Source organism: Caretta caretta, chromosome 6 (genome assembly GCF_965140235.1).
Source record: "Caretta caretta isolate rCarCar2 chromosome 6, rCarCar1.hap1, whole genome shotgun sequence".
NCBI lineage: Eukaryota > Metazoa > Chordata > Testudines > Cheloniidae > Caretta > Caretta caretta.
This window is the reverse complement of record NC_134211.1, coordinates 94,184,894-94,199,937: the sequence shown is the minus strand read 5'-3', so window position 1 is coordinate 94,199,937 and position 15,044 is coordinate 94,184,894. Positions and strand designations below refer to the sequence as shown.

General features: G+C 44.0%; 1 protein-coding gene across 3 annotated transcripts in view; it reads left to right on the top strand.

Moving 5' to 3' along the window:
* The window catches only part of STON2 (stonin 2), a 115,084-nt gene that overhangs the window by 53,848 nt on the left and 46,192 nt on the right, over positions 1-15,044 (top strand). Inside the window, exon 1 of one of the 3 annotated variants that reach the window (XM_048855423.2) lies at positions 13,061-13,320. The exons of the other annotated variants lie outside the window; for them this stretch is intronic. The gene's annotated coding sequence lies outside the window, so the exon portion shown is untranslated. Of the gene's footprint in view, positions 1-13,060; positions 13,321-15,044 lie in introns of those variants that run through there. 3 annotated transcript variants of the gene reach the window in all.

The window sequence follows — 15,044 nt, the reverse complement described above, 5'->3', positions numbered from 1 at the left end:
CAGAACTGCTAGGCACTCTGCAGCATATGTTGTGAACTAGTAAAGATGAATTTTGTTCCAAATAATAGAATTTTATTCTGTAACAAAATCAGGGAAAAGAAAAATCCATGCAATTTTAAAGCAAATACATCAATAACTTAATAAATTAATAGAATAGAACTTATGAAGCGGAACAAACATTCATGTCCATTTTATTTACACATACACCAACTGTGGCATTCACAGGTCAGTGTATATGAAGCTGTGGTTGTCTTTAATGTCGCCATGGGGGAGTGGTAGGCGGAAGGCAATGGTCCCTGGTGCCACATGGAATGTTGTGGAGGGTAGGTGTTGTAGAGATGTGCTGCAATAGAGTTTTCCATGGATTGCAGAGGAAGGCAAGCCCGAGATTATTGAACCTGTAGGATCCACAAGAGTCTGCAGCATCTGGGTTTGCTGCCTGAGAAGCCTCATGATGTCCTGGTGCATCTCCCTTTCCTTTTCCTGCTGGGACTCTTGGGCCTTTCTCCTCTCTGTGCTTTCTTTCTCCAGGCCTTTCCACAATGTTCATTCTCCAGTCACTGTGCTCATGGTCCAGTGCAGCACTGGCTTGCAGGATCTCATGAACATGTCATCCCAAGTCCTCTTCTTTCCCCTCCTTCTCTGGCTTATGGATTCCACGGATGTGGAGGGGCCTCAACAGCAGCAGCTGCAGCTAAAACACACAGTGATACCATTGTCAGTATAGTCACAACAGAAAGTGAAAGTTAAGATTCAGAACTCCCTTCCCTTGTTCCCCTAAAGTTTTAAACAAGACACGCCTATTGACACTTCTGCTTGGGAGTGCTTGTGCATGGCATCACGCAAAGTGCCAGCCATGGATAGTATGGCCCACCAGGGGTGAGGGAAATGGGAAGCGAATTGCTCAGTTGCATCAAACTATGAGTATAGGGCAATGTCACGGAATACTGGCACCATTTTCCATAGATGGTGGGATTTTATCTCACTCCTGAGGGTAACAAAGGCACAGAGAGCATAATTATCATGGACTGGCATGGGAAAGTGTCCTACCATTGAGGAAAAAATAAGACTGCCATCCCTGGAAATCTTTGGGAGAGGATAGCAGAGTAATTCCATGAACATTTCATCGAGCTCTCTCAGGAGGATTCAAGAGAATAACAGGAACCTAATTAATGTGATGAGGTTTGGAGTTCAATCTCTGATTGGGGAAAGGAATTTATCTGAGTCACTCGCATTTTTTATTACCTTCATTGCTATTTATTTCTATAGCCTCCCTAGTGTGCTTGGTGGTCAGGAATGATTTTAGATTTGGTTTCCCTTTTAATTCTGTTCACGTGTGTGTGCACAAGCTCAGTGGCACTCAAAATAAGAATAAATCACTGAATTCAGACATTAAGATTCTAACCTTCCTGGGTGTAATCTCGTGTTGGAATCTTCTTGTTGATTGAAATCTGATCTTTGGATAATGTTTGAGTAGGTTGGTGCATATACAGACACCTATTGGCTCCAGCTCTGAGGTTTGCTGATAGTTATCACAAGTGGAGTCTCAGTAATGGAATGGAAATTACAAGGTTCACTGGTATAATTTCCTGAAATGTCCTGAAGCTGATTTTGGAGCAGTGATATAGTTTAATACAAGTGTGAGTGGCATAAATACAGATAATTAACATTTGGGTATCTTCTATGTTCCATACCAAATGCAAGAAGCTAGAAACTAGAACACTAGAAGGACAGTGGCACTATCAAAGCAGACCTGGTAATATAGGACAGAAAGTACAAAGTTGGTGGCCTAAGGTTAGGTGTTGTGATTATTATCGAAGGTGCTGTTCATATGTGACCCATAGCTGTTTTGGCTCTGTGGGGCTGGCAGTAGTAAAAACTGAATGTTGTCTGTAAATGCAACTCAGTCACACAGGGAGTAGATATGCAGAATAGCCAGGGCTATTTTTGTATAGCCCATTTTCCACAATCACTTTTTAAAGGGGCGGTGTCCCAATTTAATATAAATCCTATTTTATGGGATTTTTTTATGGGATCAGCACAGAGTTATCTGCAGTGATGAGTGCACTGCTATCACAAGGAATATGTAGCGTGAAGAGAGAGTGGTGATTCTGAAGAAAACTGAAATAAAATTAGTGTTATTATTTATGTACCAGCAGTGTGCTTGGCTTTCTTCACTAAAACCTATAGTGAACCACAGTTCCATGCGCTGAAAAGCCTAGTGGCTGAATGCTCATGCAGTGCAAAAGTCACAAGGATACCTATGGGGCAGTGAATTGTCACGCATTTGTGTGCTTCATGTTAGGAGTGACTCTTCAGGAAAAATTTGAATGAAGAGAGGTGAATGCTGGTGCACAGGGGTACAAAGGGTGTTTCAAGTTTATGGGTCAGCAAAACAGAGCAGACAACCGAAGGGTGTTTGTTTATTTGACATGCCAGCCTGCATATCAGTTTCACTGCATGGCAAGGCAGAGCTCTCCCTGTATTGTACAGAGTGTTGGCTCTGAAAGTGGGACATTAGGTTCCCCCAGGATGCTTTGCAGCACTTTCTCTGTATCAGGGCATTCTCTAGCCATGAAGAATTAGGATCTGGTTGGGAAAGTTTACACAAAAGAAGTAGGGGGCTCTGTTGGAGGCTTTGCTCTCATTAACCCATCTCTCCTCCTCCCCTTGGACTGATTTGTTTGAACAGGCTTGGTTGCCTCCAGCAACACATTATTAGTGTGAACTTTCATGTATCCTTGGAGACCTGAAGATTTCCCTGAAAACCTTTTGAATTCTTAGTCTCCATGGAGGGTGAAATGAGCAGACATTTCAGTCAACAGATGCAGTTGCTTTGGATTTTCTTACCCCTTTCTATAAATATCTGAAAGCCAGGTTGGTACATCTCCCCAGCAGCCACTGTAACTGAACCCCCAACCTCCACTTCTCACAGCCTCTCTCAGCTGGACACCCTTCCCAGGAAAGGCAGCCATTGACCCCAGCCATTGACACTACCTAGTTAAACAACATTAAATGCCCTAGCTGAGACCAGGGAGCATGCCACGCTTAGCTAAGAGGATGCTGGCAGTGCAATGAGCTCCTCTGTATATGGCTCACTCAGGGGTTTATTCCCTGCTGATCGGACTCTCCTTCAGACTGCCTCAGCTCAGTTTGAAATGGCAGGTCTCAGTAGGTCTCAGAGTCCTTTTTTTAGCTCCTCTTTATATTTTGTGTCCTCGTCTTGCCTATACCCAGCATGGATTAAACACCCTGGAAATACCCTGATTTCCTGTCTAGCAATAGTCGCATGAGTGTCCAGGAACAGAATGGACCATGAGGACTGAACTCCCCTGCTGGTGGTTTTTGGCAGGTCAAGGGTGAGACATATTGGCAGAGACTAGTGTTGCAGCAATGGTGAAAGTGCAAACGAGTATTTTAATAACCACCAAGCAGGGTCATATGGTATGGTGGTTAAAACACACCAACAGCCCCTGTACATTGGCACTGCAGTTCCAGGAGCTGTAATTTTATGGGGGGAAATATAGTCAAGGCCTCTTTGTTTAGTGTGAATCCCTTACAGCGGACACTCCATGCACCAAGAGAGCTAGAAGCTGAAATGCCATCCTCTGTGGACTCCATAATGCATTCTTTCCTTGCGTGTACTAACTTAGGGCTCTGTGTAGATTACATTACAGCTGCTCAGCAAAGCAGAGGTGATGCTGAACTCCACTAGGTTTTTGAGACTGTCCCTAACGCAGACTTGCTGGTGCGCTGATCATTACACCTCCTGCAAGATGTACTTACAACAAGCCACTGTATCCTGTATCAAACAGGTTGCCATTATGAACGCCTATTGTCCCCAGCCCTGTTCTCCATCCTTCCCCCAGGCTCTTTTCTGCTGATGGAGGGAAGGGAGGGAAGGGAGAGGGAGTGCTGGGGCGGGGTGGGGGGGTTGTTCTGTGCAGTGACATGATTGACAGTCCAGCTGCATCCACAGAACAAAACCAGTTTGTCTTGCATGTCTAAACAACCAAAGGCTGAACTAATGGAACAAACAGGTGTGAGGAGGGGAAGGAAGAGGGTGTCACGCTCAGCCAATAGCTCCCTGTCTATGCTGGTAAAAAAGAAAATCAGGTCAGTTTGAACTGACACATTCCTCACAAAGTGGGAGGGAAAGAAGCTGTTGGAGGCCTTCTTCAGTGAGGGAAGGTGTTTAAGATTAACCCCTACCTTAAAAGTGAATTCCAAGTCAGATGCCATGTGACCAGATTCACTGCAGTCTTTCTGGCATGCACCTGGAAACCTCAGCACAGACGCCTTTTGATTTCTGCTTCAGCACAGGGAGGAAATGAGAGGCAAGGCAATGAGAGTGTGGACAGGTAGGATACATTCTTTTTTCACGGTGCGCTGAAGTGGATGCAACAAATGGCTTTGTCACAGCTGACATCATGCTTATCCCTCTGTCCTACAGAAGAGTCATAAAATCGGGGTTGTGAGCATGGTGGCTTTTAAAGATTACATGGTGCTTTTTGGAGAATAAGGGTTCTAAGCAATGGCTTCCCAGTGAAATTCCATTTCAGATAGTTGCATAGGATACTCTCTTCCTAAAAGCCCTGGTAGTTTCATTTGGATTGAGGGGAAATGTGTTTTTTACTCACTGTCCTGTGCTATTGCATGTGCTGTTAAACAGCTCCTGCATTCTGTCCCAGAGGTGGCTGCATTTCAGTAGCGGGTATAGTGATCTGTTTGTGATTCAAACAGGGATGTGCCGACTGCCACTTTCCACAGCCCCCATTGGCCTGGAACAGCGAACCGCGGCCAGTGGGAGCTGCGATCGGCTGAACCTGCGGACGCGCAGGTAAACAAACCAGCCTGGACTGCTAGGGGGCTTACCTTGGTGGGCTGTGTGCTGAAGGTTGCTGATCCCTGAATTAAAGGGATACTATCAAGATAAAAAAACTATATGCTGTTTATATTGTGACAGGGTCAGGCCAGATGGCTACAGGAAAGTAATAGAAGGCAGATATATTAGCCCCAGGTTAAGTAGGTCCCTTTTCCCTGGGTAAGGTAACAGGGAAGGTTCCAGAACAATCAGGAACCTTCTGGAGACAATTAAGACAGACAGGCTGATTAGAACACCTGCAGCCAATCAAGAAGCTGCTAGAATCAATTAAGGCAGGCTAATCAGGGCACCTGGGTTTAAAAAGGCGCTCACTTCAGTTTGTGGTGTGCGTGTAAGGCGCTGGGAGCAAGAGGCGCTAGGAGCTAAGAGTGAGAACGCGGACAGTTGGAGGACTGAGGAGTACAAGCATTATCAGACACCAGGAGGAAGGTCCTATGGTGAGGATAAAGAAGGTGTTGGGAGGAGGCCATGGGGAAGTAGCCCAGGGAGTTGTAGCTGTCGCAAGCTGTTCCAGAAGGCACTCTAGACAGCTGCATTCCACAGGGCCCTGGGCTGGAACCCGGAGTAGACGGCGGCCCGGGTTCCCCCCAAACCTCCCAACTCCTGGTCAGACACAGGAGCTATCGACCTGGACTGTGGGCTCACAAAAATGGCCAAACTGAGGGCTGCTGTGAAGCTCCAAGGCGAGCAAATCCTCCAATAAGCGCAAGACACACCAAGGCAGAGGAGGAACTTTGTCACAATATTAATAAAACAACTTTTGCTACCGAAATGGAAAGAGTACAAAAATGTAATTTAATTTTCACCCCTCGTGATATATTTTTGCACTTCACTGAAGGATGCAATTAGGCTGGCAATTTTTTTAGTCAGTCACACTCTCTAGTTTTTGTGCTCTAGCCTAAAACAATTTGAGTGTTGTGTCTGGGTTTCCAGCACTTCAGGAGGACACTGTTTTACATTTAAAAATAAGTAATAAGAATAGTCATTGTCTTTTCTTATTTTTTAAACCATTACATCAATTCTGTTACCAAACCTTCTGTTCTACAAACCCTAATGGCACGATTCTAATCCGACTGAAACTGGTGTGAATTTGGAGTAACTCCATTGAAGTCAATGGAATTATATTGGATGTAATTGAGCTCAGAATCAGGCCCTAAATGTTGTGATTAAAGTGCTTCACAGAGCTCCTTCAGCAGGGCACAGAGAATATTACTAAGATTGCTGAAATTGCACCAAAAATTTAGCAACGCTGAAGTTGAGGCCTAGAGTGGGCTATTGTACCATTTCTAATCTTAACCCATTGAAGTCATGGGGAGGTAGATAATCCTCACTCTTTCATTACCACCTCCTCAAAGAGCTGAGAATGCCAAACATCATCTATGTGCCCGTGGATTTTGTTTTGAGACTATCTACTTGAAAATCACATACAGTATCTGTCTGGAAAATTTTATGTACTGTAATTGAGTAAGTTTACGTGGTACATTTAAGAGTATTTTGTGTGGGTCAGTCAGTTTTGCCTGTTTGTGTCAGTCTGTAGCACGACAACAGAGAAAACTAGCACATTAAAAGACAGGAAAATGTGATTGTGAATGCACAAAAATTGTTGGGGGGAAGGAGGGGTTCTAATGCATAGGTGTCATATATGGCTGCTCTTTTAAATTTTGAATTGACTTTCAAGTTGACACCCCTATAATGTGATGGGAATGGAGGTCAATGTTTGCTTAATACGCTGATTCTGATGAAGGAGGAGAATTAACTTTCAAGAGAGTGAAGGCACTGGACTAAGATTCTGGATATTCAGATTCTGTTTCCTGCTCTGCCACAGACTTCCTTTGTGATGATGGGCAGATCATTTAATCTCTCAGTTCCCCATCTGTAAATTGGGGATGATAATAATTCCCTAGCCTTTGAGACTATTGTGAGGATACAGTCATTCATCTTTGGGAGCTGCTCTGATGCCATGCTGATGTGCACCATAGAAAAGCCTGTAAAATAAATAACACGTCAGCCCGTAGCTTCTGCTGCAGAAGTTTCTGTGTTGAAGTAGTAGCACAGGAGGGGCTGCAGCTTTGTGAACGCTTGGGAACATGGGGGATTCCTTTATCCATCAATTTTATGATGACTCTCTCATCTCTCAACAAATTTGTTAACCTGCTTATGAATTTTAAAGTGCATCAAACGTAGTCTGGGTTTGAAATTGTCATCCACTATGACCCTCCTGAAAAATCAGAACTGCCCCTCCTTTTCAAGAACTGGGGAGCACTTTGTTAATAAGCTTGACTGAACAAGTCTTTATTAAACTGTTCATCTTGCCAGGTTGGGGGATTTATTTGTCCCCATCCTCCATTCAGACCGTGACCTGGATGAATCAACTGTAGTGCCTGAGATCTGAAAAGCTTTTGTTTGGTCTCTATAGTCCTAACTGCAATTAGCAGCTCAGCAGCTTGTTTCCTGGGGCAGGAGAAGGCCGTGGGGGTCTTCGAGTGTGTAACCACAGCTCTAAATGTCATTCACTATGAACGTCAGTCAGGTGATTCAGCAGCATGTGATTTAGCCAGTAAATCCATGAAAATCAATGAAAGTTTAGGATGGTACCTGGGGCATCGTGTTCACTGTGCCGTCTCAGTAACCTGTGGTCTCTCTGTGGCACCTCTTTACAAACTGATACCACAGCCTCTGTGTCTATGGCTGTCACTCACATTACTTTTACCTACGTACTACAAGAGAGCAGGGACAAGTAGTGGGCCAAAATCTCATCTCTCATTGGTGTAAAGGGGTCAGTTGTGGTCCAGGGAAGAAACTTAGTTTCTCTCAGCTGCTAGCATTAGCATTCTTGCAGAAACTCTTGTCCAGATATAGTTCATCTCTCTTTTGATTTGGGTGACACAATTACAAGGGGCATGTGTTCCCACTAGAACATGTTATGCTATATATTAGCCTTTGATAAAAAGTAATCTCCAAATTGAAGTTAAAGAAACACACCAATTATTTTACCTAGTATCAAAACAAAACATGAAATTGCAGTCTAGGTGATGCATCTTCCTTTCCTTTATTCTCTTCAAACTGGCTAAACAAGATTTCAAGCTTATTTCTTGTAGATTCACACCTGTCTTGCTGTGCAGTGCACTAACTCACCACGTAGACAAGCCCTTAATTCAGTAGTGACCATGGAGAGTGCCTGATATTGCTTAAGAGAAAACCTCTATGTAAACTGATCAAGAAGCAGTGTTCATAGCCTCTGAATGGAGTTTGGTCCAGGTCTCCCCTTCTGCAAGGATGGTGGCTGTTACATAAAGAATTGTGAGCAGGGCCTAAATCAGGTGTGAATGAGAATGAGGGTGTTCTGATGGAGCATGGAGGATACTAGGTTGGGAATGAGTTTATGAAAATTTGGAGAGCTCAAGGAAACCCTCAGCAAACCTTTCCTGCTACTGAGAATCCACTAGGCTGTGGAGTAGTCTCCCAAGGAAAGTGATGAAAGCTCCATCACCACGGATATTTAAAGCTAGATCTGAAAAAGCAATAGGGAACATGTAGACCAATCCTGTGCTGGCCCATAGTGGGGGTGGACTAGATACCCAATAGCTCTCCTTCATCTCCAATTGTGTACTTCTAAAATTTTTGACAAACGTCTCCTCTTCAAGGGGTGAAAGGGTTAATACTATCTGGGTGAAAATCTCTGCTTCCTATGAAGTGAGTTTGCCAGGGCCTGTCAGAGACATCCCTGCACCTAAGGGGGGTGTCATAAAAATAAAGGGAAGTAACCTTTAGGGAAATAAAATAAAATATAAAGGGAAATAACCACCTTTCTGTATACGGTGCTATAAAATCCCTCCTGGCCAGAGGCAAAACCTCTAAAGGGTTAAGAAGCTAGGATAACCTCGCTGGCACCTGACCAAAATGACCAATGAGAAGACAAGATACTTTCAAAGCTGGAGGGGGGGAAACAAAGAGTCTGTCCGTGTGATGCTTTTGCCGGGAACAGATCAGGAATGCAGTCTCAGAACTTCTGTTAGTTAGTAAGTAATCTAGCTAGAAATGCATTAGATTTCCTTTTGTTTAGTGGCTGGTAAAATAAGCTGTGCTGAATGGAATGTACATTCCTGTTTTTGTGTCTTTTTGTAATTTAAGGTTTTGCCTAGAGGGATTCTCTATGTTTTGAATCTGATTAGCCTGTAAGGTATTTACCATCCTGATCTTACAGAGGTGATTCTTTTACCTTTTCTTTCATTAAAATACTTCTTTTAAGAACCTGATTGCTTTTTCATTGTTCTTAAGATCCAAGGGCTTGGGTCTGTGTTCACCTATGCAAATTGGTGAGGATTTTTATCAAGCCTTCCCCAGGAAAGGGGGTGTAGGGCTTGGGGGAATTGTGGTTTTCTGTCTAACTCTCGGGTGTAAAGTTAGTTAAAAACAGAGAGGCTAGGATGACAGAAACCAAGGCACAACACAAACTGGAGTTAACCAGACTGGAGGCAGGGAAAGAGGCAGAAAAACCCCAAGAGGCTGCCCACCAGAGAGCTATGGAGGCAGAAAAAGCCCAAGAGTTTCCCCACAGAAGAGCTGTGGAGGCAGCGGAGGTGGCAGAAAAAGCCCAGGAGGCTGCCCACAGGAGAGCTATGGAGGCAAGAGAAAAAGAACTGGAGGAGAAGGAAAAAGAGAGGAAGCATGCACTGGAGATGGAGAAGGCGAAGGCTCAGCAGAATATACCGGATAACCCTAACTATCCTCACCCAACAATCCACAAATGGGAGCAACTATGTCCACAGAATGATGAATCCAGTGATATTGCTGAATATTTTCTCACCGTTGAGAGACTGTGAACACTCCATAAAATTCCTGAAGCTCACAAGATGACCACATTGGTTGCAAAATTGACTGGAAGAGCTCTGGACATATTCAATAAGATGCCTATTGATGAGGTTTCTGACTATAATCAATTCAAGGATCTGGTTTTAAAGCAATTTCAAGTTGCACCTGAAACTTACAGAGTAAAATTTAGAGCCCTTAAGAGAGGACCTGGACTAAGTAATGTGGCTTATATAAACCAGATGAAGGATCTGTTAGATAAATGGATCAGAGGAAGGGGTGTAACTAGCTTTGAAGGAATGTGTGATTTGATGACTCAGGAGCAATTCCTGAATATGTCCAAGGAGGATATAAAACAGTGTTTATGGGATAAGAAAATGGACTCAGCAGAAAGTCTTGCTTCTTATGCTGATCAATATGAGCAGTCCCAGACCACCAGAGAGTGGGGCAAACCAGGAGATCCAGGATATGCTACAGATGGGTGTAATCTGCCCCTCTGGCAGTGCATGGGCATCTCCAGTGGTTCTAGTTCCCAAACCAGATGGGGAGATATGTTTTTGCGTGGACTACTGTAAGATAAATGCTGTAACTCACCCAGACAACTATCCAATGCCACACACAGATGAACTATTGGAGAAACTGGGACGGGCCCAGTTCATCTCTACCTTGGACTTAACCAAGGAGTATGGCAGGTACCACTAGATGAATCCACCAAGGAAAGGTCAGCCTTCACCACACATGTCGGGCTGTATGAATTTAATGTGCTCCCTTTCAGGCTGCGGAATGCATCCGCCACCTTCCAAAGACTTGTAGATGGTCTCCTAGCGGGATTGGGAGAATATGCAGTTGCCTACCTTGACGATGTGGCCATATTTTTGGATTCCTGTCCCAAAGTCAAAGAAACAGGTCCAATCCTTCTTAGGTGTGGCCGGATATTACAGGCGATTTGTACTGCAATACAGCCAAATCGCCACCCCACTGACAGACCTAACCAAAAAGACACAAAAACAGGAATGTACATTCCATTCAGCACAGCTTATTTTACCAGCCATTAAACAAAAGGAAATCTAATGCATTTCTAGCTAGATTACTTACTAACTAACAGAAGTTCTGAGACTGCATTCCTGCCTGATCTGTTCCCGGCAAAAGCATCACACAGGCAGACCTTTTGTTTCCCCCTCTCCAGCTTTGAAAGAATCTTGTCTTCTCATTGGTCATTTTGGTCAGATGCCAGCGAGGTTATCTTAGCTTCTTGACCCTTTACAGGTGAAAGGGTTTTGCCTCTGGCCAGGAGGGATTTTATAGCACTGTATACAGAAAGGTGGTTGCCCTTCCCTTTATTTTTATGACGGGGGGGAAGGGCTTAGTCACAATGGCCAAATTAATTATGAGTTCTAATTGGGGAGAAGAAACAAAGGAAAGAGGCTTGGGGAAGCTGATCTCATCTCTCTGGCCTCCTTGCTTTGCTGTTTCAGCCATAAAGATGAGAACCAGGGACAACAGGCAGAAAATTCTATCGAAAGGCTTTTTGTGGGTGGGTGGAGGGTTGGGCAGGGTATGGAAGGAGGTGAAGGGGCAGGATGGAGAGAGTGAGAAATGGATTGGTTACATTTGTTTAGGAAGTCAGGGCTTCAGGCTGGAATTTTCATCCTTCCCAGCGACAGGGTTGGTTTAAGCCTCAGACTTGTCTCTAAAAGTTTTGTTTAAGCAATTTGTCCTCTGGTTGATCCTCTATCTTGTTCTGCCCTGACCTCAACCTGCCACAAGCTGGTTATTGTCTCTGTTATATAGGAGACTGTTTTTCTTCTAGCACTTATGGGTAGAGAAAATCCAGTCTGCTACATGAAATTGATTGCTGAGGTAAATGTGGTTGAGAAGGGACTAAGAAGAGGTGTGCATAAGGGGTCTTGTGGTTAAGAGACAGACCTGAGAGTTAGGAAATGTAAATCCCAGCTCTGCTACTGACTCACTGTGTAATCCTGGCCAAGTCACTTAGGCTCAAATTTTCAAAAGACTAATTCTAGGTACCTCAGTTTTTGATTGCCCAACTTGAGAAACCAGGAGCTTGATTTTCAGGGGCGTGGAACTGAAATTGGTGGGAGCTGAAGGTTCTCAGCACCTCTGCAAATTGGGCTGTAAGATGTCTCAAACTGGACTCCCAAAATTCATAAACACTTTTGAAAATGTTGGTTTTAACCTCTCTCTGCTTTTTACTTCCCTACGTCAGAGGGTTAATTAATGTTTGTAAACCCTTCTCATCACCCATGTCCTACTCATTGTTGCTTTATCTGGTCCATCTCATTGTTGGACCCAAAATCCCAAGGACCATGGCTCAGTCTTTCCTTGTGGTTTCCACATTTGGTCAGTCTGCACCATCCAGACCCTAATTCCACTTACCATGTGTACAACAAATTCATTTAAAATTATTTCGCTTTTTTGACAACTTTACTGTATCAGCGGAAAGTGGAAAATCAGTGAGATCTTTGCAAGCCAGGCACTTTCCTACATGGCCTTAAAGTCTTCCAAATAGCTCTTGTCTTGAAATCTCTGTTATCATTCCTGATGCTTCAAGCTCAGTACATTCTGTCTCTCCATAACAAGGAGTGGGGAAGTGAGGAAACCCTCAGTAGCCTTTGAAATGTTATGTGAGCAGAATGATGCTGTTTTTTCTCCGGGGACACTGACAGAGGTTTTGTCCCTGTGGTCTTGAGATTTTATACTAAATTGGATTTTATATCCAAACTGTTTCAGGGGGACATCACAAGATTGGAGATTTGGAATGATCAGGGGCATGTTTTGCATCAAAGGCATTATGTTCTGTTTCATTTTCTAGGTACAATTAAATGGTATCAGGCTATCTTTCCCCAGTGCGCATGGCCTTTAGCTTGACAGGGACTAGGGAATGTTTATACATTTCCATCAGGGAGCGAAACAATAGCGAGGAATGGATTTTTGAAAGTGTGATGAATACCGTGAATTTAAAACGTTGATTCCTGTTTTGCCTGGTCTGGAAATAAATTCAAACTAGTTCACTTGGGAGGGGAAGAAGAATGTATCAGGCAACAGGGCTCCTATGTGAAGAGTTAACTTCAGAAAGAGATTCAGCTGCTGGCATTGGGAGGAGGCTGCTGGGCTCTAGCGCAAGGTGATCAGTTGAAATGCTTCTTGCCAGAACAAGGAGGTGTATGTATTTCCCCCATTCAAATAAATAAAAGCTTCACTTAACAAATATCCGCCTAACTTGAAATCTCCAACCGCCCCCTGTCTGCTCCTGCCAAACTCTCTGCCTGTTCCCTGCCCCCTCTCTGCCTATCTCCCGCCCCTTGTCTTTCTGGGTGTGCCTGATCGCAAAGTAACCTGCACATTTTTTTCTATCTGCCCTTCCCACACGAACAAGACGGGCCGATTGGCAGGCATGCAAACAGCCACGGGTCCTGCTCAAGCATGCAAAGTGCATACCTCCCTACACAACTGCCACACGGACGCAGCTTCTGTCTGTCTGTCTCTCTCTCTCTCTATCTCACACACACACACACACACACGCCCGGCGAGCCTGAAAGCCATGGGTTGGCACAGAGGAAATTGCTGAAGTGCTCTGCCCTTCCCCCAGTCCCCCTCCCCTCCGGGTAAGTGCAACAAGTGAGAGGAATAAATTCATCTGAGTGATCTGTTTCTGTTTTGTTTTAATTCCGGGGGATACAGAAGCTGCCGTGGGAGAAAGGACAACAATGATGGGGTCACTAAAGTGGAGAGATGAATGGGTAGATTGTAAAAAAGCCAGTTGCTCTGCAGAGAGAGGGAGCAGTTCGAAGAAATGTCTTAGCTGCTGAAGTCTGTGTGAACTTGTAACTGGATAGTATTGGCTTGGGAAAGGAGAGAGAGAGAGAGGCTGATGCTGTGAAACTGGTTAGGATGAGGCAGGATTGCCCTTTGGCCCTACAGAAGTTAACTGGAAAGCTTTTGATACCGTGTTTGTGGAAGGTGCAGCCTGCATAATGACATCAGCTTGCAGTGTTTTCCCAGGCTGAAATGCTATTTTGCCTGTTGCTGTTTTTATAATGACTTTCTTGCACTATTATGGATGTCCCAGTTTAAAAATTAAGAGGATGATGATGGGGTGGGGGGGAAGGTTGATGCGTTAACTGTTTGTTGTGGGAGGTGATTTCTTTTCTGATGGGGGACCCCATCATCAGGCAAAGTAGATGGGATTGTACCTTGCCTGATAAAAGCTTTTAGCTGTTTCTCTGCAGTGTGAGATGAGGAAACTGAAACAAACAAAAATGAATGTATTAATTTGCTCCATGTATTGTTGAGGGGAGAATGGAAATCTGTGTGTAATACCATCTAGAAACCTTACAGGGTGTCTCCAGGAAAGAGGCAGAGGTTTCTAAACAAGTTTTGCCATGAGATTAACAGCTCAGAGTAGTTCTTTGTAGAAATTCAGTGGGTGAGTGAGCAATTCAGATTAATCAAGTGCTGCATTGTTTGGTGATTTCTGTGTTTCAACATTTGTTCTAAACACAAGAAATTCATTGCACTGGTGTGTGCAGGAGTAAATAACTGAATTTACAAACAACCACAACTTTTGGGATGGGGTCCTGAAATGCAGAAAGCAAAGGTCTGTTAAAGGCAAGTTCTATGGGGAGGATAATTTGATACCGGCTACTTTTTTTACATGCATGTTATTTTTAAACAGTGGGTTGAATTGCAACCTGATTATATTTAAGAGCATGAAATATCTGTGCAGTGCATTTCTAGACATGAGGATGGGTGAAAAAATTCACACAAATATTGATGATTCTGTGCCTGATGCACACCATCCAGGCTTTCACTTCCTTATAACTCTTGAAAATTCTTAATTCAGCAGCAACTTTCCATGCTTGATCTTGGCACAGTGGTGAATTTTTGCAGGGAAGTTGCAGCAAAATCCATCCAGCTATTTTTGAGTTAACCAAGCTGGGGGGTGGAAATTTGTTTCTGTCTTTATACAATAATTGAAGCTGTTTTTTTCTGTGCACAGGAATTGCAAATGGCTGGACTTGAAACATTTTAAAATTTACCATAATTCATTGATTTTAAGACCAGAAGGGACCATTGGCTGAGGGACTTATTTAGTCTGCAGAAGAGAAGGGTGAGGGGGGATTTGATAGCAGCCTTCAACTCCCTGAAGGGGGGTTCCATAGAGGATGGAGCTAGGCTGTTCTCAGTGGTGGCAGATGACAAAACAAGGAGCAATCGTCTCAAGTTGCAGTGGGGGAGGTCTAGGTTGGATATTAGGAAAAACTATTTTACTAGGAGGGTGGTGAAGCACTGGAATGGGTTACCTACGGAGGGTGTGGAATCTCCATCC